This window comes from Lagopus leucura, unplaced genomic scaffold (genome assembly GCF_019238085.1).
Source record: "Lagopus leucura isolate 7727_CA_CO unplaced genomic scaffold, USGS_WTPT01 Super-Scaffold_100019, whole genome shotgun sequence".
NCBI classification, from domain to species: Eukaryota; Metazoa; Chordata; class Aves; order Galliformes; family Phasianidae; genus Lagopus; species Lagopus leucura.
The window spans coordinates 2,915,931-2,940,203 of NW_024962273.1; the positions used below are offsets into that span (position 1 = coordinate 2,915,931).

The 24,273-nt window shown below is 39.8% G+C and overlaps 2 long non-coding RNA genes across 3 annotated transcripts in view; one reads left to right on the forward strand and one right to left on the reverse strand.

The window, feature by feature from the left end:
* The window catches only part of LOC122183669, a 253,449-nt gene that overhangs the window by 225,091 nt on the left and 4,085 nt on the right, over positions 1-24,273 (forward strand). The window lies entirely within an intron of this gene.
* Positions 1,410-16,791, reverse strand: LOC122183670. 2 transcript variants are annotated; one of them, XR_006180325.1, is made up of 4 exons: positions 16,548-16,791; positions 15,776-15,936; positions 12,398-12,531; positions 1,410-2,426 (listed from the first exon to the last, which is right to left on the reverse strand). It is a non-coding gene; the product is annotated as an uncharacterized LOC122183670 (long non-coding RNA). The 2 variants fall into 2 exon arrangements; XR_006180326.1 differs by lacking the exon at positions 1,410-2,426 and adding an exon at positions 8,047-8,213.

The window sequence follows — 24,273 nt, forward strand, 5'->3', positions numbered from 1 at the left end:
GAATTTTCACAATGAACTTTCTTGGGAATAAGTTCTTTTTGTGGTTATGACAGTTACAGAAACTGGGTCAGTCCATTCACAGAAGAGCTATTAGCCAGCTAGAGTAAGAATGTTTTATTGCATGTCTTTATCAACATGCATGGTTCTTGTCAGGAGGATGCCACCACTGTCAAGGACAGCTCATTAGTAACACTGTCCAATTCAAGTCCAGTGGAATTTGGTGCATGGGAAACAAATAACTTGGCAATTTTAGAGAATAACTCCATAACAGTATTAAATACAATACTGAAGTAGTAGAAAGCACTGAAACTCTGATTTATAGCCTCCTACATAAATGACGTCCACTGAAGTAAGATCTTTGCGTTTCACATACTTTGTCTTCTGTTGGATCAGACTTCAACCATGGCACTATTTTGTCCTGAACTGCCCACTGCAGTTGAGGTATGTTCTCATGCTGGTTTCTGCAAATACCTCTCTTTGGAGGTTGCTGAGACCACAAGCCCATGCCAGATAGCCTTGCCAGTAATTACCGGATGGCAATGACAGTCAGTCAGAACCAACCTGTGCTACATTCCAATTGGTGACCTGAAGGCGAAAAGCTTTAATTCCCATTAATAACGCTTTGAGCTTCTCTGACCCACCCCCAGGATGTGATTAAGAGCCTGTTAAATTCACCCAGTAGCTTTGGATCATATTGTTTGCATTTTGCATTATTGTTGCATATTGTTTGATAATCTGATTATTTTATTTGATTACTTTAAAGTGCGTTTTTCTGTTTTGTGTTCAGGAATGCACCGTGTTAAGATCTCTTCTCACCTAGGAAATATCTTTGTTTTGCTTGTTGGTTGTTTTTTTTTGTTGTTTGTTTTTTTTTCCTCAGCGGGTGAGCAAACTGCTTTCCTTTTTCTATTTGCTCAAAATAACAAACCGTCAAAGCTTGGAGACTGGTAATTTGGCAATTTTAGACAATCGCCTCATAACCACATTTTAGTACACCTTTGAAGCAGTAGAAGTTCAAAGGCTTTGAAAAGACGACTATTGCTTTGCCTGTTGCTATGAGTCATTTGAAGTAATTGGTCCTGTCTGATGTATGTTTTGAACTGAGGAAGTAGTGCTTTATTACCACAATCAGATACAGGTTTTTAGCTAAGGAAGTGGAGTTTTCCTCACAGATGTAGATGTCTGCTTGATAAGGCAGAAAACAGACAGATGTGCCTCTGTGCGCTGGGGAAGAGGTGTGGAGAAGGAGCAAATACAAGAGCTGAGAAAATTCCATGAGAGTGGTTTTGGAAACCTTCCCAGTAAGAAAATTTCTCACAAGCAAGGAAACTCATATTTTAAAGAGATAAATACTTTAATTCTTATGCATCAGATAAAAGTGCCTATCATAGGTTTTTCAAGTGCTCAGACCGTAGCTGTGATGAAGATGCTTGAACGTATTTTACCTTCTTTTAAATACAGAATCATAAGGTGTCATTCCATATTAAGTCGGCTTCAGGATAATACAGTGTAAGATGAAAAACTGGGGTTGATGTTTACTGCTTATCAGTGGATAATGCGTGGCATCTAGTAAGGAGATGTGATTCTCTCTGCTAAGTATTTTAATAAAATTGGAAGAAAAAAAAAGAGAGTGCAAGCACCAGATCTGCACTGCCCGCCTCTCAGATGTGCATAAGAGCATCCTGCAAAACTAGAGCTTCCTTCTGCTTCTATGGGGAAGGGCTAAGTTGTTAACCCCCAATGTGGGGCTTGCAAGCTCCTGGAAGCAGAAGCCTTGTGCTCAGATGTGCTGGAGCTCAGTCCATCTATTTGTGCCACAGACATGAGTGCAGAAAATGTTTTCGGTGTGGGGGAGGATCTTCTCTTTCAATCCCCTATTATATTGCCCCCACAGGCTGTGTTGGGTCTGCAACACTCACCAGAGTCACCATGCAGTTTAAAATGTGTCTCCACATCCAGGGGATGTTCCATTACTGATCTGAGGAAGCAGTGGTCTGAGCACACAGGCTGATGATGTGAATGTTGATGCTTTTTCATGAGAGGAAAAAAAAAAGAAGAAGCTAATAGTTATCTCTTGGTAAAAGAAATCCTAAGGCAGAATCTTCTTCCACTGCTGCATTGCCGTGGTCAGAGAAAAACAGTAAAACAGTGGCATGTATTAGTAATGTATGATATCCATTTCAGTTTGCGAGTGGTGTTGAGAACAGACTAAGGAAAAGAACCCTCATTTCAAAGGGAAAGGAGATGCTGGGTAAGCTGCTGTGTCCTGTTGAGGGGAAATCCAGTTGATGAAGACTTGTAGATGCAGATATGTTGTAGCACCTTTGCTTTTTTCTTGCTGGTGGTGACAACATACAGAGGTGGTTGAGTCTTAACCAGCTTCAAAAGGTCAAAGTCTCTCATTGGTTTTACCATGTTGAGTTTACCTAATGTCACAAGAATCAAAGTAGATGTCTGTTAGGCAAGACTGGTTACTGCTAAGCCAACAAATAACACTGCTTAGTGTTTTGTATCTGCTCCCTGCACCCACAGTGGGAATTCCCTCTTCCCCTGCTTTGCCTCAGCCATGCATGCACAGCCTTCCCCACTGCAGCTCCAACAGCCCTGGAAGCACAAAAGAGAATTTGGAAAGAACATGTGTGTAGCATGGAAGGAGGGTTGGAATGTGGGCCAAGCCTAATGTCCACTGGAGTCAGTGGAAGGTGGTCTTTTGGGTCTTGATGGGATTTGGATGGGGCCCTATGTTGAGTCTCCGTCCCGACTATTGGAATAAGCTGTTGGCTCTCAGTCTATGTTTTGCCCACACATATTCAGACATAAATATTTGAAGATCTTTCCTCCTTTAAATTAATTTTCTGTTTTGTAGTAGATCAATGCAGAGGGAACAAAATGATCCTAGTAAAGATTGTGAAGAGATGGGCGCTGATGGCTTTGATGATGTCTCCAGAATTTTTTGACTATTGAAAACATCGCATTTCTGTTTAATCTAATGTAATTGGTTTTGGTGGTCTGATCTCATCCCCCATTTGTGCCCATCACAAGGCTGTCACATGTTGCAATAGAATATGAATTTTCTTAGGATCACTGAAATTGCCAAATTAGATTATGCCTACAGCGGGTTAACCCACTATCCTGCCCTCTGTTACAGCCAAAAACAAGCAGAAAAATCTCCTGGCTTTGGAGCAGTTCTGACTATTTCTTTATCTGCTCAATATATGTGTTTTGTCCTTTCATTTTATCTATATGCTTTATTTATTTAGGAAAGGGCAATGAACATGGTTAAGTAGGCAGAAATGAAAATAGTTTGGCAGCGCTATTTCAGAAGCTCCAGTTACAGTTTACCCACATTTTGCCTGTCAAGGCATGAGTATCTTTTGAAAAGGAAAACCTCACCAATAACTTATAAATTGGTGAAAAAAAGATCCTTGGTCCCTGCCAACCTCAACAAACTGGAATATTAATGAAATATGGAACTTTACCTTTTTTACAGAATAAGCTTGACATCCGAATCTGGACACTAAACCAGAACTCCCCTTAGCCCACAGAGATCCTTGTATTATAATAATAGCATCACATTTCAGGTGTGAGTATGTTACACAGCAACAGTTCCTGTTGAGAGCATCTCTCGGAATCCAGCTCAATGATTTAAAAAGAAAAATCCAATGTAGGCCTGATTAATGCAGAGGCCTAGATACACGGGTGGATCTGGAAAGCATCTCATAGTATTTGACAGAGAAGATTCTTTTATTCTGAGGGGATTTGATCATTGTTTATGAAATTATGTGACTAACACAACATCCCTTCAAATGCACTGTTATTTTTATGCTAGCATTACAGCTGCTCTAATAATTTGGATAATACATTTATTTTGGCAATAATTCATCACATTTATTGAGTTCTTATCAACATGTTCATTTATCAATATTCCTTAGGAGAATTCTTATCAATATTTTTCCATATTTGTTTTCCTTAAAACATTCCTCAGAATTAAAGTTGCATTCTACTTGTACTGATGCAAAACAAAAGGAGTTGATTGATTTGAAATAGTGACATCATTCTACTCCAGCCTGGGAAGGTTTACACTTGGCTTAAATTTAAGCAGAGCAGCAACCCCACTGCCTTCGAGGAGAGCATGTCTAGGTTAGCAGATTCCCATTTAGGATATGGGCAGAGCCAATACAACATTGATCCCTACACGTAGAGACCTTGGACTTGCGTGAGCATACTTATGTGCTCCTCTTGTTCCCATGCTCACTTCTGTCTCTTCTGCATTACTTCCCTCTAAAAACACCACCTCCTTTCCTCAGCTTCTTTTGTTCTTTCACCAAAAAGTGTTCATTACAATGGAGGAGAAAAGCACAGGAGGATTTGGGCTTCTACACTATGAGTATATGCATATACTTCAGCTTTGAGTTCCCATTAATTGTCTTGAAAGCAATGCATTAATAGGAACAAGCCTGTAGAAGTCTTCTCATTTGCCTGCCTTGAGTCACTTGCTAAGCCCAGCCCCTGCTTCTACCAATGTGTAAAATTGTCACCAGAGATCACTCAGTCAGAGCTAGATGTAAATATATAAGCTCCACTGAAATACAGCAGAAGCTGCACAAAGCCCAGCACGCTAACATCTGTCACAGCTACTTCACATTCAGATTTTCAGAAACTTGTGTTATAGCTCAGCCATCACATTTGATTATCCTATCACCTTAAACACCTAAAAAGATTCTGGAGGAATATATCTATCATCTTATAGATACATAAAGTCATGTATTTAAATGGATGTGAGTGCTGCTGGTTGAGCCCTGATCTAACTCATACCTAAGCATGGGCTAAACTTCATCATACGAGCAAACCCAGCATTGAGAGCAGGGCTTACAAATGCTGTTTTGTACCTCTGAAAATACATCTGGCTTAAAAATATCCATCAGTTGAACCAGCATGGCACAATGCAAAGTACATCAGTCCACTGACAGAGAGCCTGATGTAGGGAGAATGTGTGCAGAGCATTGCTTTTAGTGACGGTGGCCGTCAGAAGGGTTAATGCCTGTATGGGAACAGCTGAATCACGTCCTGAACCTCTCTGATTGACCACCTGAGGCAAGCAATGAGTCAGCCAGGAGCACAGGTGAAGGCAATTCACCCGTGCTGCCAGAAGGAGTGGAGCCTGGCTGCACCTCTCCTAGACCCATTTAAGAGCTGGCTACCAGTGGGGAAGGATCTCTTCTGGAGATCCCTCCTTTGGAGTTTCCCAATGAGCCTAGGATATGGGTAAGCATTGTATCTATTCTCCTTTGGTGTAACAAGTGCTTAGCCAAACTCTCTATTTCATAATTATAACTCTGTGCATTCATTGATTTTTACAGTGCCATTTGTAACACTCAAATATACCCATGTTCATTTTAGCCTTTGCTTGTGTCACCTCTCTGTGTTGATGCCATGTCATGAGATGTGTGGCTCTTCATTGGCCTCAAAGAGATGCAGCAGCAGGGAACAGAGCTGAGATATGGGAGCAAATAACAAGCTATGCTCATCAATAAAATAAGGAAAACACACTTAGCATTTACAGTTTCTTCAGTCATCAGCTACATAAAAGGAGTTTTAAAAAAAGAAGCCTAAATGCATATTTAACCAATTGACCAGAATGGCACTGAAGGAATTTTAACATATTTTGAAAAATTGCCTAAATACATATTTACCCAATAGACTGGAACAGCTCCTTCAGAGTCTCTCTGGTCTCTTGGGTACGTAATACATGTTTTTAAAAACTGCCTGACTATATATTTACCCAATAGACCAGAACAGCTATTAAGTAAATAATACACATTATATAACTATGTCAGTGATTTTTTGTGTGTGTGTGTGTGGCTTTTTAACAATGATATTTTAAACAAATGCGAGGAAGATGAAGAGGTAAATGTAGGGTATTTACTAAGATGGCAAAAGGCCATGAATGTGAAGTTAGCATATGTATGTCACATGACAGCAAATATCTTCAGTTGCTAGTGTGCTATTGTGTGTGTTTTTAAAGTACAAGGTATTGTCAAGTACATCAGAGCCTGAGGTGCTTAATATAGAAGATAGAGCAGCAGTTGGGAGTTGGAAAGGTCTGGCAGGAGAGAGGGAGAGGGGGGAAAAAAAGGAAGATATGAATCATAAATTCCAAGGAAGGACGGGTAAATCAAGCAGTTAATTTTGAGGAAGCCTAAAGATAGCACACGAAACACAGAAAATATATATTTGAAAGAAAAAAAAAAAAAGAGGAAAAAATCCCAGCCTCATAGCATATGAGACCTGTGTACCCCAGTACTGTATGCAGAAGGACTGTCTCACTGAGTATGGATGGTCTCCCCCACTTCATAATCATCTTCAATTTGTTCAGTTTGTTGACCCTTTAAAGGGTATGAGACTGACAAAAGTTTCTGGGATGACTTTTCATTAATTCTCCGTACACTTCTGAAAACATTAAAATAATTGCAATTGATCACATATTCTGATTGTGATTCTTTTTATTTCCCCAGTGAAATAATTTATTCGTGAATATAAACATGAACATTTTAGTGATTTCTTTTGGATCTGACCACGTTTTGAACTGTTTTGATATCACAGAGGAATGAATCTGTCTTGCTCCCACTCTGTCCCCCTGCACAGTGAGGGGAAAAGCAGCAGAAATTTTCACAGAGAAATAACATTATTTGAAAGCAAGGCACTCACTTCTGCATTGAAGAAACACGCTCACTTCTGTACTTAATTTTTCTTTTTTTCTTTTCCTTTTTTTTTTTTTTCCCCAAGTTCAAAAGTTCTGAGCAAAGAGGCAGTAAGGAGGGCTTCCTACACTTTGCGCAGAACTCCAGGTTGGCAAAGGATGAAAAATGGCCAGGAAATGGTGGAAAGCAGTGAAGCCAACTTTTATTACAGGCATATTTTTTCCATACACAAAGATTCTACTTCCTGGCCAGGCCACGTTTCTCACTGAAATCTCTCTGCCATCATACGCATTGAAAATATTGTGTTCCCTGGTTGGTCAGCAGGCACAGATTTGTTGGCACCAGACATGACATAGTCTGGGTTGGGTACCTGAGGTCCCACAGTGATGCTGGATTGATGCTCTCCCTGGCTCTAGGCAGTGGTAAAGAAAACTCAGCAGTGAACGAGGTGCTCTGGGGCACTTTACCTTTATTTCTGCTTCAACTTTGATAGCCAGGCCCATAAAAGAAGTTCATAACATCACCGCGACTCATCAGTTCAGTATCACTGGCAGTGCAGTCAGCAAGAGGTTTTTGGCTATTTCGCTATTTTACCTCATTAAACCCTTAACTACATCAGCCAAAGCTCACCTCTTCATTTATTTAATGAGCTACTGAGTGTTATTAATAACATAACCCTGGACAGCAAGCGGCAGCTCTTAGCCAGGAGCCCGCTGGCTGTGCTGACCCTGTGGCTTTCCCATAGGACTGAGACCCTTCTCATGCTTCATTCCACCACTGCAGGCTGCCTGGTTTGACCACACGTCCTGCTGCACATCCCCTGCTGGTAACATTTCCCCCCTCCCCGCACACAAAAATCTTGGGATTGGACAAACAAAGGATACTGAGAACACTGGATAAAGATCCAAACCCACTTTCTGTTTTCCACAGAGCCCATTATTTCATATTTGCTACTAAACAACCATCAGATAATATATATATATTTTTTAAACTTACTACCAAATTCATCCAGGCTTTGACTCAGATGGGTATAAGCATCAATATCCCGTTACTATCCCTATACTTTACAGCTCTCATTTTCTGAGTGCTGTTAAGTGAAAATCTGCTGCACTAGAGACAGTAACACGAAGGTAGCATTAATCAGTGCATCTGTCATCTCTGTGAAGTTTAGAATAAACGTATATTTACATCTATATCTCACTATTTGTTTTTAAAATCAGGCATTACTTTTGTTGCATCATTTCCAAACTCACTATTCACTATTTAGCAGCCTTCCTGCAAGACACAAAATCCATTGTGCAATAATTTCTAGCAGACTGCAGGAGTGTAGAAGTAGACAGTGCTTCCTTCAAAAAATGGAATCATCTTTCGCAGATGTAGATGTGTACTTGTTATGCCAAGATGAGACAGATGTGGCTCTATTCACTCAGGGACAGGTGCGGAGGAAGAAGAGATAAAACATTTGTAGAAAGTGTAAGCAACTGCATTGCTGTTGTTAAATAAATAAACATTCTGCCAAAAAAAAAAAAAAAAAAAAAAAAAAAAGCTTATTTGCTTATTTTTTCCAGAATGTTTATTTTAAGCTGCAACTTAGCTGTGATTTATTCAGATTTCTGTTCCTGCATTGATTTAGATTTATAATATGCGTTCTATATAAAAACATCTGTTTGTATGTAACTGGGGGAAGGTACCTTGGCACACATCGAGAGCACATACGCACATGCATACACGCAGCTAGTGTGTAGAAAATGGACATAGAGGTACAGGCATAAAGGTGAAGGGTGGAAAAATATCTTCATTAATTTAATGAGCCTCTGTGCATGTGTGCGAAGGGCTGGGAGAGAGAAGAGAAGCAGATGCTGGTGTTGTCTCCTGTGGATTAAGCCAGTTCAAGCTGTGGATTGCAGGACTGAAGTTGGTAACTGTCAAAGAGCCTCGCTGGCCTTTGACCAAATGGACACTAAGCTCTGTACAGAGTCTTCCTCACTTACCCCATGGGAAATGTGTGCAACGCTTTGGAGCACATGAAAGAGCTTGAAAAAAAAGATAAAACTTTTATCGAAGTTGGCTCCTGTTATCAGTCCAGGAGTGGCTGGGGGAGAGAGAGTGGCAGGCAGATTGCTGGGGCTGAGGCTTGGGCTCAGCAGAGAGAGGAGGTAACTCAGTTGTTGATTCACTTGTTAAATATATTGCTGCTTAAGTATATTGGTTACTTGTGGGTTTTTTGTTTTTGTTATTGTTTCTTTGGTTCTTTTTTTTTATGTGTTTTCATTGATGTTGTTATTTCTTATTGGCCTTCAGTCCAGCTCTCTGCAAATTTGCCATGGAAAGAGCTACACATCGCAGTCTTGTCCTCCAACCATAATAAATCCCTCTGCATGGGTGTAGACAGCAAATGCTACCATGTGTCCCTTGGAGAATCCTATATTTTCTTTATCTTTGAATGGTGGGATTAGATGATGTTTATGGTCCCTTCCAATGCAAGCCATTCTAGAATTCTGTGATCTTGGAGTCATCAATGAGGGTTTTGTGATGAATGGAAGAGTTTAACATTAGGTCAGCAGGATGGAGAGACCTAGTGCGGTTGGGGAGATTTTTGTCTGGGGCTTTTGCTGCATCCCTTTGGAGAGCCTGGGCATATGTATTGCCTGCAAAATTGTTCTTCAAGATAGTGATTGCTAAGGTCTGCTTTGCCTATTTGGTGCCCAGCTTTATGCTCATTTGTGGCCAGATTTGTTAGAGAGGCAGCTTATAGTGTGCCAAGGACCTTGTTCCTCCCAGGAACAGCAAGTGAGAATGAATGCCGATGAAAAGAGAGGTGTGCCACAAAGCCTGGATGGAGTTGGATTGCTTTTCTTTGAAATATTTAAGCGAGCCAGGGGAGGGAGGAGAGCAGGGATGATAAAGACGGTGATGGAAGGAGGAGTGAGGAGATCGGCGGCTGTGAGGAGAACCAGGAGGAGCGGAGCAAAAGAGAAGGATGGTGTGATTTGCAGGGGGGGAAGAAAGAAAGAAAAAAAAAAAAACAAAACAATTAAACATTAATTATGGCTCCAAAACAGGAATCAGGGTGGGAAACAGCAGCTGGGTGAGAGAAGGAAGATGGAAGAGATGATTTCTCATTTAAAATACATTTCTTCAATCATAACACTGCGGGAAAGTGGGAATTTGCAGCTGGGCACAGAATTGTGGTCAGAGGGAAGGGAATGAGCCCTGGGCACTGGGCAGCACTGTGTGCTCAGAGCAGGGAGAACTGTGTGGGGTGGGGGGCAGGGCAAAAGATGCCCGTGTCCCAATTCCATGCAGCACAACTGCAAAAGGGTTTGTTTCTGTGTCAGAGTTCGGAGCAGGAAGCACGTCTGTAAGTAAAGTCAAGTGACTTTTCTATTTCTACAGGCTTGTCAGTTTAAAGGTCTCTCCCTCCTCTTTTTTCTCCTTATTTCTCAGCAAGAAGCGACAAAAGAGAAATAGCAAGTTTGTTCACCATCTGAGATTTTTTTCATCCTAGCTGTTACAGCTTGACCAATGAATCCAGCTTAACAAAAATATTTCCCTTTGTAGGATGAACATTCAAAGACTTCACTGGTCTACATCCGAAAGTGAGATGCTACTTTGTTTGAATGCCAAGGATTGTACAAAAAACCCCAGTTACAGAGGGCATAATATTAATTCTCATGAGGTCTTGAGGAGCAGCAGTCACATACTGCTCAGTGAAACTCAGTTAAATTTCTCTTTTTGCATATTTCCGTCACTACGCGTATGGATCTTCCATGTATGTCAGCAGGAGTAGGGGAAAGCAGACTTTGTGTTTGCTCCCCAGGGAAGCTGGACATGCAAAGTGTGTTGCAATGATACTATTACTTCCTGTACATTTATATTTTCTACACCCAAGCACTGATTTGCTCCTTATTTAAGCAACATTTTCTTGATAAATTAAAAAAGCAGCAATAGCCATTACTGCAGGCTATATACAGCCTCTAATATCACTTAAGCATATTACAGAATATAATATCTGGTACTTAACGACTAACTTGCATATGAAAGCTCACATAATGTCTCATAAAACCCTTAAAATGGCTTCAGTTTAAGAGTCTCTTTAAAAAAAAAACACCTTCAGGGAATATTGTAAATGAAGTAGCACTCCAGCCTTAGAAAAAAAAAAAAAATCACACACTTGCAGAAATTTTTAATATAAATTGAACACATTAAAAATTAATTTTGCATGACCATTTCGCATTGCAGTGCCAATGCATAGTTAAGATAAGGCCTTAACTCTTCTTTGTTTAAAGTAACATGGAAATGTGTCTTTCTCTTCGTTATCTGTCCGTAATTAAAATTTTCATTAATCAGAAATTGGAACCCCATCCTCTGTAATGACAGCCCTGGCTGGAGATCAATGAGAACCTACCTGTTTCACTGAGGAAACTTGGTGTAAACTTTTAGCAAGCTCATTAAAAAAAGGCATGACCTTACAATTAGATATGGCTGTGCAGAGCTGCATGCATGTTTATGTCTTATGTTAGTCAGGGAAAAGAATTTTGTTTGCTGGTCTGTTTTATGACACTTTGCTCACAGAAAACTTGTAGATTCTCCAGTGACGTCAATCGTCATCTTTGTAGACTCATCTGACAGAAGTGCTGGCATCAAAGATGCAATAGCAAGAAACAGTTTGAAGATATTAGACTTCAATGGGAAGTATATACAGAAGAGGCCTTTACCAGTTTTCCTCTTCTGCAATTTTTTGGTTAGACTCATGGCCATGGTTTTATGATGAGGAGCTCCCCTGCCACGTGTGCTGAGCTCTGTGCTCCATACAAGTGATGACTGCTCTGAATGGCTGAGAAACACCCTAATCTTTGAGATGTCACTGTGTCACAGCAGGCAACAGAACGTTCCCTGGTCAGACTTGGTTGAGAGATTTGCTTCTTTCAATACAGAAAAAGTATGATAACTTACTCCTTTCTTATGTTATTTACCTGTTGGACTTACATAAGTTTATAGCCACATACTGAAAGCTTGTTATGTGTATAAACACTTCAGAATATTACAAAATTATAATTCCTGACATTCATCTATGTCAGGGATTAAAATCTTCACAATGTTCAGTAATTCCATTGGAGATGTAGAAGCAGAATAATTTGCGATGTGGATTTCATCACTACTATGGCTTCATCACTCCTATGGGTTTCTTTGGTCAATAGCGCATTTATATATTTCTTTGCAAGTTAAAATACAGTATTTAGTTCAAACACAGAATCCTTAAGGCTGGAAAAGACCTCTAAGCTCCGAAGTCCAAGTCCAGCCAGCCCCACCATGTCCACTGACAACGTCCCTCAGTCCCACATCTCCACAATTCTTGAACACCTCCAGGAATGGGGAATCTACCACCTCCTTGGGCTGGCTGTGCCAGTGTCCAGCCACTCTTTTAGAGAATAAACATTTCCCACTATCCAAATTTCACTCTGCTAGTGGATGTACCTTCAGAAGTGCACAATAGAAGTGCTTCCTCCTCCCCTCCCCAGTCGCGTCTCTACTTCTTCATGTGTTTCAAATGCCTATAGGTTATGAGAACCTATGAGGTAGAGTGATAAGGCTGGTGGGCCATCCTCACCTCATCATAGCTACATGGTCCAACACCTGGGACACAGGGTGCTGAAAGATTCTGTGGTTTTAATTGACCTCTTCATTAAACATACCCATCTACTCTCAGGGCTGATTTCAGGTTGGATGTGCATGTACATCTGTGGCAGTTCTGCAGATACGTGGCAGAAAGTTCAGTGTGAAAATCATCACGTTGTTCTTTATGGGAAAGATTCTTTCTACTGTAACACTGCAAGAGAATAAAAAAAAATTATCTTTCACTACAAGTCAATTTGTGGGACATAATGGCACAATTTAGAAAGGAATATTGCAGACAGTAAGACCACTTGGATTAGAAGTCTTGAATCAGTTTGCAGGGCTATATATTTCTATAGCGTTGTGTTTTGTTGTGTGGGGAATTTAATAAGAGATGTAAATCTAAAAAGCATGATGGTATTTCCATAAAATATAAAAGATTCATGTATTATAAATAGATACGATAAGTAAATAATTTATGTGAACGTATATCTGTGTGATTGTGTGTAGGTAGGCACACATTCACTTTTCTTTTTGAACTAATTAGTAGCGAAGTCATCTATCGTGCATTGCCCTGTGACCTGTGCAAGAGCTTTAATGGCATTTCCTGCAAAGAGCTGAAGGTAGAGCCTGTTTTGTGCTGAGCTATGGCAGCTCTAACTCATTCAGGTGGGGAATACAAGAAGCCACGAGCAGAACAAAGCTATCCAAAGTGACGAGGCAGCCCTCAGTACCACAGTGGCAAACCTGAGCCCCGGGCATGACACAGGGGATTGCATAGGCTCCTAACATCACCATTCTAGCAATCTGCTGCACGTTCCTCTGCATCTTTCAGCAGCACCATGACAACGTTTTTGCTGCTCTGATTGACAATGTTCTGCACGGTGTGCCAGCTCCCCAAGAGCACGTGCACTGCTCATTAGGATTAAGTCACACAAACTATCTGGTAGGCACTTAAGGCTATGGATTTCTCCTTGGTAACCTGTTCATCTAAAGATATCCAGCTATACAGCCTCCTATTTTTAGGATAGGTGGGACTCATCTAAATAAAGGCATGAGCAAAACAAAATTGGAGGAGGGCTCCAGAACATTAGAGAAAAATCCTGTGTGACTTCAGTTATGTTATTAACTTTTCCACTTTTGCTGCAGAAGTTGTTTCTGTCAATATTTTACTTTAGCTGTGCTGGATGGGAGGAAGGAGCAGGGTCCAAGCAGATGGCTGTCAGCAAACTGATGACGGCAGTTGAGAATTAGTGTCCAAATACAGTATTTAAAACTTGCTACAGTACATAGTTCCCTGCGTACGCATGCCAAAATAAATCTGGTTTGGAGAACCTTTCAGGATCTTTATTTTATTTTTATTTGGAGCTTATTCTATTAAGAACAACTAAGCAGCAGCATACCTTTGCCTCGCAGTATCTAATATCCGTCAGATATTAGATACAGAACCAGAAAGCCCTCCCCAGCATTTCCTCACTCCAGCTATTGACTATTTAAGCATCTCTAAGTGTTAAGATGAATGATAATTGAGCAATTGTATTAATTTGCACCTGTTCCCCCCCCCCCCCACACTCCCCCTCCCATGCACAGCACTGTTAAAGCCTCTCCTTGTGCCTGCTGCTGTTTTCCTCCAGGCAGCCCTCCTGTATTAAGGGATGGGTACCCTCACTCCAGGAATATCTGACTTAAAATTTCCAGGATGCTGAGCAGAAAAGTTCCAGCACCTGAAGCACCTCTGCTTTTAGCAGATGAGTGCTGCAAAAGGCAGTGGCTATTTAGCTTTGGGTCTGCATGTGACTAATATGTTGTTGTAGATACCTGGCTGCAGTGAGGTCAGAGCAGGGGCAAGCTGTCTCTTCTGCAGTGAATTAGAGGCTTACATTCATTATCTTCCAATACCTCATTAAAACAGCTTTAATGTGGTGAACAGTTGATGGTAGACAAAAGCTTTAATCTTGTGAATATCAAACACCTGTGTTACATTTCCTCTTGCGAGCAGTTAGCAGAAACAGGTTAACAAGCTATTTTAACTCCTTAATCTGCTGAATTTGCGTGGAAACCAGACTTTCACCAGTCACCTGAGTTTGAACTCAAAAAAAAAAAAAAAAAAAAAAAAAGCAGCCCGCTAACACCCCTAATTTATCAAGCTCTTTTTTCAGACTCTGACTGCTCTAGACACTTTTAATCATCTGTTTAATTTTGCACCTTTTTTTTTATCCTGATATATTATATGCAGGTTATACTTAAGGCCCAGATTTGCCCTATTTTTCTTCCTCATCTGACCTAGATTCAAATTTACACACTGTGAAATAGCTAATAAATCCCCATTAAGGTTGTAAAAGGTGAAGGTTCAACCAATGTGCAAGTCATCAAGTTCTAATGTAAAACTGAATGAGCCTTGATATTAGCAGCAGCCTCAAAAAGTGAGGCTGAAAGGCTCTACAGGTTTCCAGCTCTTTTTATGGGAGGCCATGCTTAAATCACCTAATCCGAGACAGCTCTGCTAAGCCCATACAACAACAGTGACAACAACAGACCTCAATAACAGCGAGGAAAAAATAACGGCCTTCTCCAAACATGGGATGCTGGTGATTTTAATTTGTACCACCAACAAACTTTTTATTTCCCAGGCATTCCATATATTTTACTGCAAGTAAATACAGTTCAATAAATATTTCCTAATAAATACTACAACCTCTAAATACAAACATTCATGTGAAGCCGTCATAAAACTTTTCTTTTGTGTATCAATCCATGTTTCTGAGGCAGAGGTGTTTTTAGTCTGCTGTTGGAGGCTCAGAAAAGTACTTTGTCAGTCCAACTTTTTCGTCTTACTAGCCATAGAAAGTATTACAATGATTTACAGAGACATGCTGAAAGTAAATTATGTTGTAAACGCCTGTCCCTAGGGTCGACAAAGAATCACAGGGAAAAAATGCAAAAAGTTTGAAATTCCCAACAGCAAAGGTTGACAGGAAAATATGGTGTTGTTTTTCTATGAGTAAAAGTAACTTTTATGTTGTGTTTTCCCATGAGAAATTATAAACTTTCAAAGGAATTTTAGTCTCTTGTATGCACACATAAGAGCAATTTATCTGGTACTGCCCCAGTGAAAACACTGTTAAGACTTTAAAGCTGTTAGAACTATGGCTGAACTTCATCTAGACTGCTACTACTTATTTGTTCTTGCTGCCTCTTCTTGTCAAAACATTTACTCAGACTTCGAAGAGTTGCAAGTTGGCAACGTGTTAATAATATTAGAATGCATTTGTGTCGGCCATGTGGCTGCAATATTTGAGTAAATTCATCACTTATTTAATGAATAATGAATTCACGAGAGTAGCTATGGAGACATAGAACCATATGTAGTAAATTAAATGGGAACTTGTCAACGTACAGTAACAGCGAATGTCACCAAAGTAGTTTTGTCTGCTTTATAGCAGTAGTGATGCACTTACATTGAGATTGGCGTGTGTACTTTCCTTACTACGTATAGTTCAGTCACATTTTTTTCACACCTAAGTTGTAACGGTGATTTCCAACAGGTGTGACGACAAAGTGAGAATTTACACAAGTTTCTCTTTGGTAGCAAAGGTGGAAGAATTTCAAGATATTCAGCCTGCAAGTAATTAACATTTTGAAAAGATAGTTACAGAACTGCAGAGGTTTGCTTATTATTATTATTTTTAAGTCACAAAAAGAGGTGAATGAAAACTACTCAGATTAGTTCTCAGCTGCCCTAGAACACAGTGGAAACTCCAGACATCAAGGACGTCTTCCAAGACAATCAGGAGGGAAAAAAATCAGGCCTAAAGAATAGCAACAGCTCTTCAGGAAATTAATAGGAAATTATAAAAATAGGGTGGTGAATAATTTTGGAAAGTTGGGCCCACATTTATGTTAGTATTCAGAGCTGTTAGCAGCTTTCTGGACATCAAGTCAGGTCTCACTGGTGCTGTGTGCCCCATTTGCAGTGTTCAGTGGTTAGCGGTACATCTAAGAGTTGGAGGGAGTTTCCAGCTGGGGAGTTAAGGAGGTATTTCAGGTTGGCTGATCTTCAGCTTCCAACTCTGACCTGTATCTAAAGATCTTAGAGAATCCGTATTCATAGGCTCCACCAACAAAGTGGTGAGAAAAACATAATGTGTAACTAGACTAGAGCTGTAGGTTTGGAGCTGTGCAATGCTAGCAAGCATACCATATTTGTGTGCATGGCTAAGATTTACTAACCTGGAAAATATGTATGGTGCAACCCAAGTAGCTGTAGAATTTGAGATCTTGCAGAGTTGACCAGGCAACTTCGTATTCTGTGCTGACATTCTACTTTTGGTGTAGAAAGAGAGAACTTCCTGATGATCTAGCCAAAGGCGGTTTGTGTTTATAAGAGGCATAGCTTCATTGCAATCAGAAAGAATAAAAAGCATCATGTTACCATATAAAACACAGAACTCCACTCCTGATGCCCCAAGGCAGGACAGAAAATAGTCTTTAAAAAACAAAAGCAGAGCTCACATAGGCTGGAAATATCTTCATTTTAAATTTATTAGAATCATAGAATGGCCTGGGTTGAAAAGGAGCACAATGCTCATCTTGTTCCAACCCCCCTGCTATGTGCAGGTCGCCAGCCAGAAGACCAGGCTGCCCAGAGCCACATCCAGCCTGGCCTTGAATGCCTCGAGGGATGGGGCATCCACAGCCTCCTTGGGCAACCTGTTCCAGTGCCTCACCACCTTCTGTGTGAAAAACTTCCTCCTAATATCCAACCTAAACCTCCCCTGTCTCAATTTAAAACCATTCCCCTTTGTCCTGTCACTATCCATCCTCGTAAACAGCCGTAAGAAGCTGTTAGAAGACTACTGCAACCAGCAAGTATCTAGCTTGTAATGTATTCTGCTTAGGACATCCTTGAGGCTGCAGAAATTTTAAATGCTCTAAAAACCCAGAGACGTTTCAAGCCATAGAGAGTTCCAATCTTGTTTCTTTTCAGGCATGAGACTCTCCAACAAGTAGTTCCTGAAGAGCTAGTCTGTGCCACTGAGCCCAGTGAGACTGCTGTCATGACTGTATTATCCACCCACTGCCCCTCTGTGCACAGTAACCCAGACCTCATTCTCCTAAAGACACAAGTCAGACAGTGGATCCATTTTTACAGACAGCTCCTGGGATCTTCCTCCTTAGATTCATTACAGTGTAATCTCAAGAACCCATGTCACACCTACAAAACTTTCCCTTTATTTTTTCAGCTGTTGAGTTGTGTTACATCTCCTCATGTCACGTCATGTTGAATAGCATTATTGCCTTCAGAAATGACGGGATAGAGCGTGACTTAATGTGTTTTGAATGATGTGACACTATGTGACATATGTCATAAAATCATTGTCACCCATCAAAAACAGTGACAGATCAAATTCAAACAAATCTTACTATATACTTTTAGTGGCTACCCAATCAAGTAAAAACAAGTGTTTCAAATTGTGAGCCAAAAGCGTAGGAGTGTGACTCATTTTCGGTCAGTTCTTACACGCTTAACTTGCTTTACATTTCTTCCACATTTCTTCACAGTGTTTTATCCTTTTAGTGGGGAGGAAACTTGTCTAGTTCATTTATATTATTCAAATATTGTTCATATTTGTCAGTCCATTATTTCTAAAAAGGTTTTGTAGTCGTTTCCATGAATCATCTCCATTTACCTTATCTTTCCCAATGCTTTTGAGTTATTACTGTGTTATGGAAGTACCAATATTGTGGAAAAGGTTGAATTTGTCATCTTGCAATGCAGCAAAAGGAACTATCAAGGAAAAGGAAATAATTTTCTGTAATTCTACATCTGATGAGTACAACATCTATTCAAAAATACCATACTAGTTTATTTCCACCCTACAGATCTGCTCACTGAATATTAATAATAAGAGATGTAAGACAGGAGGCAAAAAAAGTCAAAAATAGCTTTGCAAATGAATTGCTTCATCTTCAGACATCTCCCATCTTCAGCATGGGAATAAGCCCAAACAGCTTCTCAAGATTGCAGTTGGGACAACTGGCAATATCCAGCAAGCAGTACCAATGTATTAGTATTGCACTATTTGCAGAGTCAAAGACTGAAGCTTTTCGGAGGGGAAAGGCATCATCATGCAGTGAAGGGATGTGAAAGATTGTGTGGGTGCCATCCACCATTGTGATCACATAAGGGAACCCTGAAATGTCATAAAATTCCACTTTGATCTGTTGTCACTACTGTTGGTTGTATGGAAAATGAACACATTTAATTAACTGCCTGACCAAAGCAGCTGTTACCTTACATAAAACCTTGAACACTGATGCCCAGCATATCCCACTAGGTGTTTGAATGTGCCAGTGGCATAAGACTGATTATGTTTTTACTGAATGACACAGCATGATTCCTCCCGCAACACGTTCAAGTCAAGATCTTCTTTAAATCCTTCTCAGAGCCCATTGATGCTCCACCCCAAGTTGCTTAATAATGCTGTTGTTCAGCCAACAGGATACACTACACATCAAAACGTGTCTGGGCCAAACCTGCTTCTTCAGCTGTTTTTGTTCTACAAGCATTCCTGCTGCCTACACCATGGATACGTTTGGCTTGTGATTCCCATCACTGGTTGTAGAAGTACTATTTTATTTATATTCAATTTCTATCATTTATGGCAGATGGTTATTTACCCTAATTTTTTAAAGTTACCTTGGCTGCAGAATTTCAAATCACAAGCCAACTATCCAAGTCAGAGGCAACTTGAAGTTCGGTTATTTTCACCAAAGTTATTTTCATATCAGCGCTCATCCTATGCCTGCAAGTCTGCACACATGCAAACATCACATTTTTATACATAGTTTTCTGATGCTTGGAAGTACTTTTCTGCTCTACATTTCTCTATGCATAGATTTCTTTATTTGTATGTAAGTATATATAAAGTAAGCCTTTTCCACATACATGAAGTATTTATGAGTTATTATGTTATTTCATTAATGAGAAGGATATCCCGCACATAGCAGAAGATTTTCTAAATGTCATTATCAAGTTATAAATCAAGTTTTGAAATACAGTAACCTCTGGACATGGAGAATTCTCTCTCTCAGTACTTGTAATACTGATTACCTCTCCATTCCCCTTTTGTAGTAATTGAACAGATCACTATGATGGGAAACAGAGGTACAGCAGTAAAGGATTGGCACGATAGAAAGGTGCTATAAAGAAAGGGAAGAAGATTGCTCACCTGTATCAGAAGATTCCAGGTTCACAGAAGAAAGCTCCACTAGGGAGGGATCTTTAGAAAGAGATCCTTCCCCAGTTGCAGTCAGCCCTTAAATGGGGTCTAAGAGAGGTGGAGCCAGGCTGCACCCCTTCCAGTCATACAGGTGAATTGCCTTCACCTGTGCTCCCAGGGCTGACCAGGTCGTTTCCTTCAGGTGCTCCATCAGTGGTTCAGGCTGTGACTCAGCAGTTCCCATACACTTTTCTATGCTGTAATGGCCACGATGTGTTGTAGTAAGCTAAGAGTGTAGACTGTGCACAGAAGAGGGCAGTTTCTCAGCCAGAAACAAAGTGGCACAGCCTCACCAATTTCAGAAGAGATATTCAGGCTTAATATGTGGCCATTAAATAATATCTAACTTGCATACAGCATTTTCTTCCACAGGTTTCAAATCATTGCAAGAGAAATAGACCCCAGTCCTGCAAACATTTATGTGTGCGTAACTGTGCATAGGGGAATAATCCCATTAAATCAATGGGATTACTCGTGTGCATAAAGTTAAGCATGTGTGTAAGTGCTTGCTGGAGCTGGGCCTGAGAGAAATGACAGGGTTTTTGAGCCACTCATAGAGAGGATGTGAATGTTCCTATTCTGGTTGTGTAGCTTCAAACACTCCTCTCAAAGTCAAGTGATATTTGTGAAGGAAAAAATTGCCCTTTTTTTCATCAACTCAGGACATTTTAAGAATCTGTAAACAATCTACTGTCATAACACAAGCACAGCTTATAAAGAGGTCTCAATAAAGCTGAACAAACCGGTTATGGTCTGAATTCACTGACAATTTGGGTGCCTACAAGGCCCTATGACGTCGTATCCTTTTGTATTTGCAAGTTTATATAAATAGACTTGAATCTAAAGGTCGTAAACTATGTGTACATGTGAATCATGCTTTATTTCTTGATAATCTTGATAGTCAAGTGGAAGTATAATTGAAAACTGAAAGAAGCAAAAAAATAGAAATAGCAATTATGAAATCAGGGGGGGAAAAAAGCGATCCTGTTTGTACATAAAGAGAAACCAATTCAGCCTAAGTCAGGAGACACAAAAGTTCGCTACGTAGGCAGATGACTGAGTCAGAAATATTTTGGGAAAAGAACAATGCTGTGCCTAAAAAGTCCTCTTATCTATCCAGGGAACAGCTAAGGACTTAGGAAGAAAAATGGAGAGAACTTCTTATCTATAGTTGATCTTCCAAAGAATCATAGAATGGTTTGAGTTAGAAGGACCCTCAAAGATAATCTAGTTCCAATCACTTGCCTCAGTTCTCAACCAGAATTTAAACACGTCAGTTCTTAGGGCTGGTCAGAGGCAGATAAACCCAAGCAAGGATGTATCTGCACATCATATTCATAGCTCCATAACTGTTACATATTAGGTGAGTATCGCCCAGAGATCGAGAACAGGTGATTAAAACTGGAGAAATTCAACTTACCCTTTCACTATTTTGTTTATTGAATAAACTAGCAATTTACAGTATGTTGACTCAGACCCTCGTGCTGCAGAGCAGACCCTTGAAAACAGCCAGTCTTTGGAATAAACACACAAATATTAATATATAAATTATTAGTATTAAATACCAAATATAAGCATATACGAAATAGCAAATGTGAGTAAGTGACAGTATAAAGCATAGGGACTAGAACTAGCCTGACCCCTATATATTACAGAAATAAAAGTAGGAAACTGTGTGTGGTCTTCCTCTGATGCTGTACTCAGGATTTTTATTGCAAACACCTTTCTTTAAACACCCATTCAACATGCATCCATCTGTCAGGCGATGTTTTCCACAGCAGTGTTAATGTGCATGTGCCCCCATCCACTTTGGTAGTTCACACCTTTAACTGGGGCTGGAGCCAGAGTGAAATAAATAGGCTTCCACAGTTTGAGTACGAAAGGCTAAAAAACTGTGAGGGATGCTCCATTAAAAAGAAGGAATACATCAAAAAACAAAGGACTGAGGAAGGACAGAATGCAGGTTTGAAAGGCAATGGGCTTTAAAACCTTTCTTGCAGATATCTCTTCCAGAAAGTATGAATGACTAATAGCTCAGAAGCAGAACAGAAAGTAGTACCCAATGAACACATGCACTGTCTGAAAGAAGAACCCTTTGCTCAGCTCACAAGCAGATGCTGTACCTTAGCTTGTCTAAAAGACATCTGGTTTTAGATTGCTTGTCCGGAAAGGCTTAAGAAGACTTCTGCTTAAAAAGACTTCAGTTAGTTTTAGCAAGAGCTCCTCAAAGAATGCATCAGTCTAAGCTCTGAGTTTCCCTACAGCATTTTACCTTTCTTCTTCAGAAAAAAATAAATAAATCAGTGAGATATGAAACTTGAAAAAATACACTGTGAAAGTTACCGCCTTAATGAAATATTAAAAATGCATCAGGAATACGGTTCTGGCATTAAAAATAAACAATAACATTTCCTCCTAGTTACGGTTCACTTCAATTCTTTAAAAATTAATTATTACCTCTTTAAATATTTGATTAAATTAGATTTGGGTGGGTTATCGCTATCCACAAAATACATGTTGTTGTGTACAAATTTGCTTTCTTCAGTTTCTGACATGTAGGGGCGTGTTGTATGGCTGTATGATTATTAGAAAACTAAATCCAACGACTCAGTTTTGGCAGTTTGCAAAACATATACTACAAAGTATGCACTGAATCCTGTCACTTTGGATGAAAACGCAGTATTATGTTAGAAATCTCTAATAAAAGAGGAAAAGTAAAGCAGAAAATTACATTATACTTGGGACTTTCACATCACATCTTATCATGCTGGTATATCTCACGTGGTAGAAAGGCCACATTATTTTTAATAATGGTTAATTAGGATTTGGGGATAATAGCCTAGAAATCATAAGAAAATGCTAGACACATAAAGCCTGTTCTGCTCTCAGTGCATGAGGATTTATAACTACGTAGATAGCAAGGAGAGAATAAACCCTGTAGCATGTCCTAGGAGAGGTAAGACAATTATTTCTCAAGTATTTTGATAAAAGCAAATTAGTATGTCCAACTGGATAAATAAGAAATGCTGTTGGGTGACTGCAGTGCTGATATAGAGTTATAAAATATTAATTTAAGTGAAACACATGTATTATAAAGGTAGTCTGTAATGATAATAACAATAAATCTTTCTTTTCTCTCCTTTTGCCCATGTTTTACACAGAGATTTGGGGCTATTGGGATGATGGCTTGGCAGTCCAGTTCCCCTTTATAACCAAACAACCAAACAATAGCAAAAGGTTTCTCAATCATTTTCCTTTTTCCCTGTTGGAGGAGAGGATTTTAGAATTATGAGAAAGACTGTCAGTCCTTGGCTTCCATACCAGTATTGCTAACAGGAAAACACAGAGGGAGAGGGTTTTTCTTGGCAGTGGGGATGAGGACATGTACCAGCAAAGAGCAGTGTTGCGACTCAGTTCAATCTGCCTAGGTCAGAGAGGAGTCAGCATGGATTTTGGTCGTAAGAGACCCAAACTAAGTTTAAACACGTGATTTAGGAGATAAAAAAAGATTAAATGTGACCTGTGCCAAAACCTCAGTAACCCAAATTTTACTCATTAAACTTCCATTTAAAGATAAATTATGCATAAGCTTCATTTTAGGAGGTTTAGGTTAGATATTAGGGGGAAGTTTTTCACACAGAGGGTGGTGATGCACTGGCACAGGTTGCCCAAGGAGGCTGTGGATGCCCCATCCCTGGAGGCATTCAAGGCCAGGCTGGATGTGGCTCTGGGCAGCCTGGGCTGCTGGTTGGTGACCCTGCACATAGCCTGCTATGATTGGAACAAGATGAGCATTGTGGTCCTTTTCAACCCAGGCCATTCTATGTTTCATAACTGAAACAGCCAAAAAGGTGCATGTTTTCAGAAAGATCAGCTGAAGCGAAACTTTACCTGAAACCAAAAGTTCTTTCTGTTTTGTGCTTCTTCAAGAGAGAAATGACTGAGTTATAGAACCAAACAGAGTAGAAGAATGTTTGTCTTTGGGGAATATAGATTCTTTTTTCAACTACATCGAGAACATCCAACTTAATCCTTGGGAATCCAACATTAAAAAAAAATAATAATAATTTAAAAAATTATTCTTTAAAATTAATATGACGATATCACAATGCCAGCATCTGGCTCCTGACATTATACATGTCAGATGGCTGCTTTGAAATGGTAATTGACTTTGTAGTAAAAATAAAGAGTAGGTGTCTTTAGACAAGTGTTCTTCCACATCCTTCATTGACATCCCATTGGTTATGCAGAGTTCAGACTTCAGTGTATAAATGCCTGTTGAATTGGTACAGTGGATAGGATTTCATGTCACAATATGCATCCTCTCATTCATTAAGATGCACAAGTAAATAAGGCCACTTCTCTTTTGTAGGAGAGTGCCTATCAGGATATATACTTTATGCCATATACATCTGATAGCAACTCAGCTTCATGCACTGCTTCAAACAGCTTTACCTTTTACTTACTTTTTCAAACGGAGATGCCTAACTCTGCAGAAAGACTGAGCTTTTGGCATGAAATGCACCCATCTATCCAAGCAGCACAGTCTTCTCAGCCTAAAATAGATCTAGAGTGGACTGAAGAGGCTGCACAAGGCATTCATCTGCCCTTTGCTGTGAAGTAGAGACACCTAAATAATAGCAGCAAAATCCGGAGGCATATCAACCATCTTG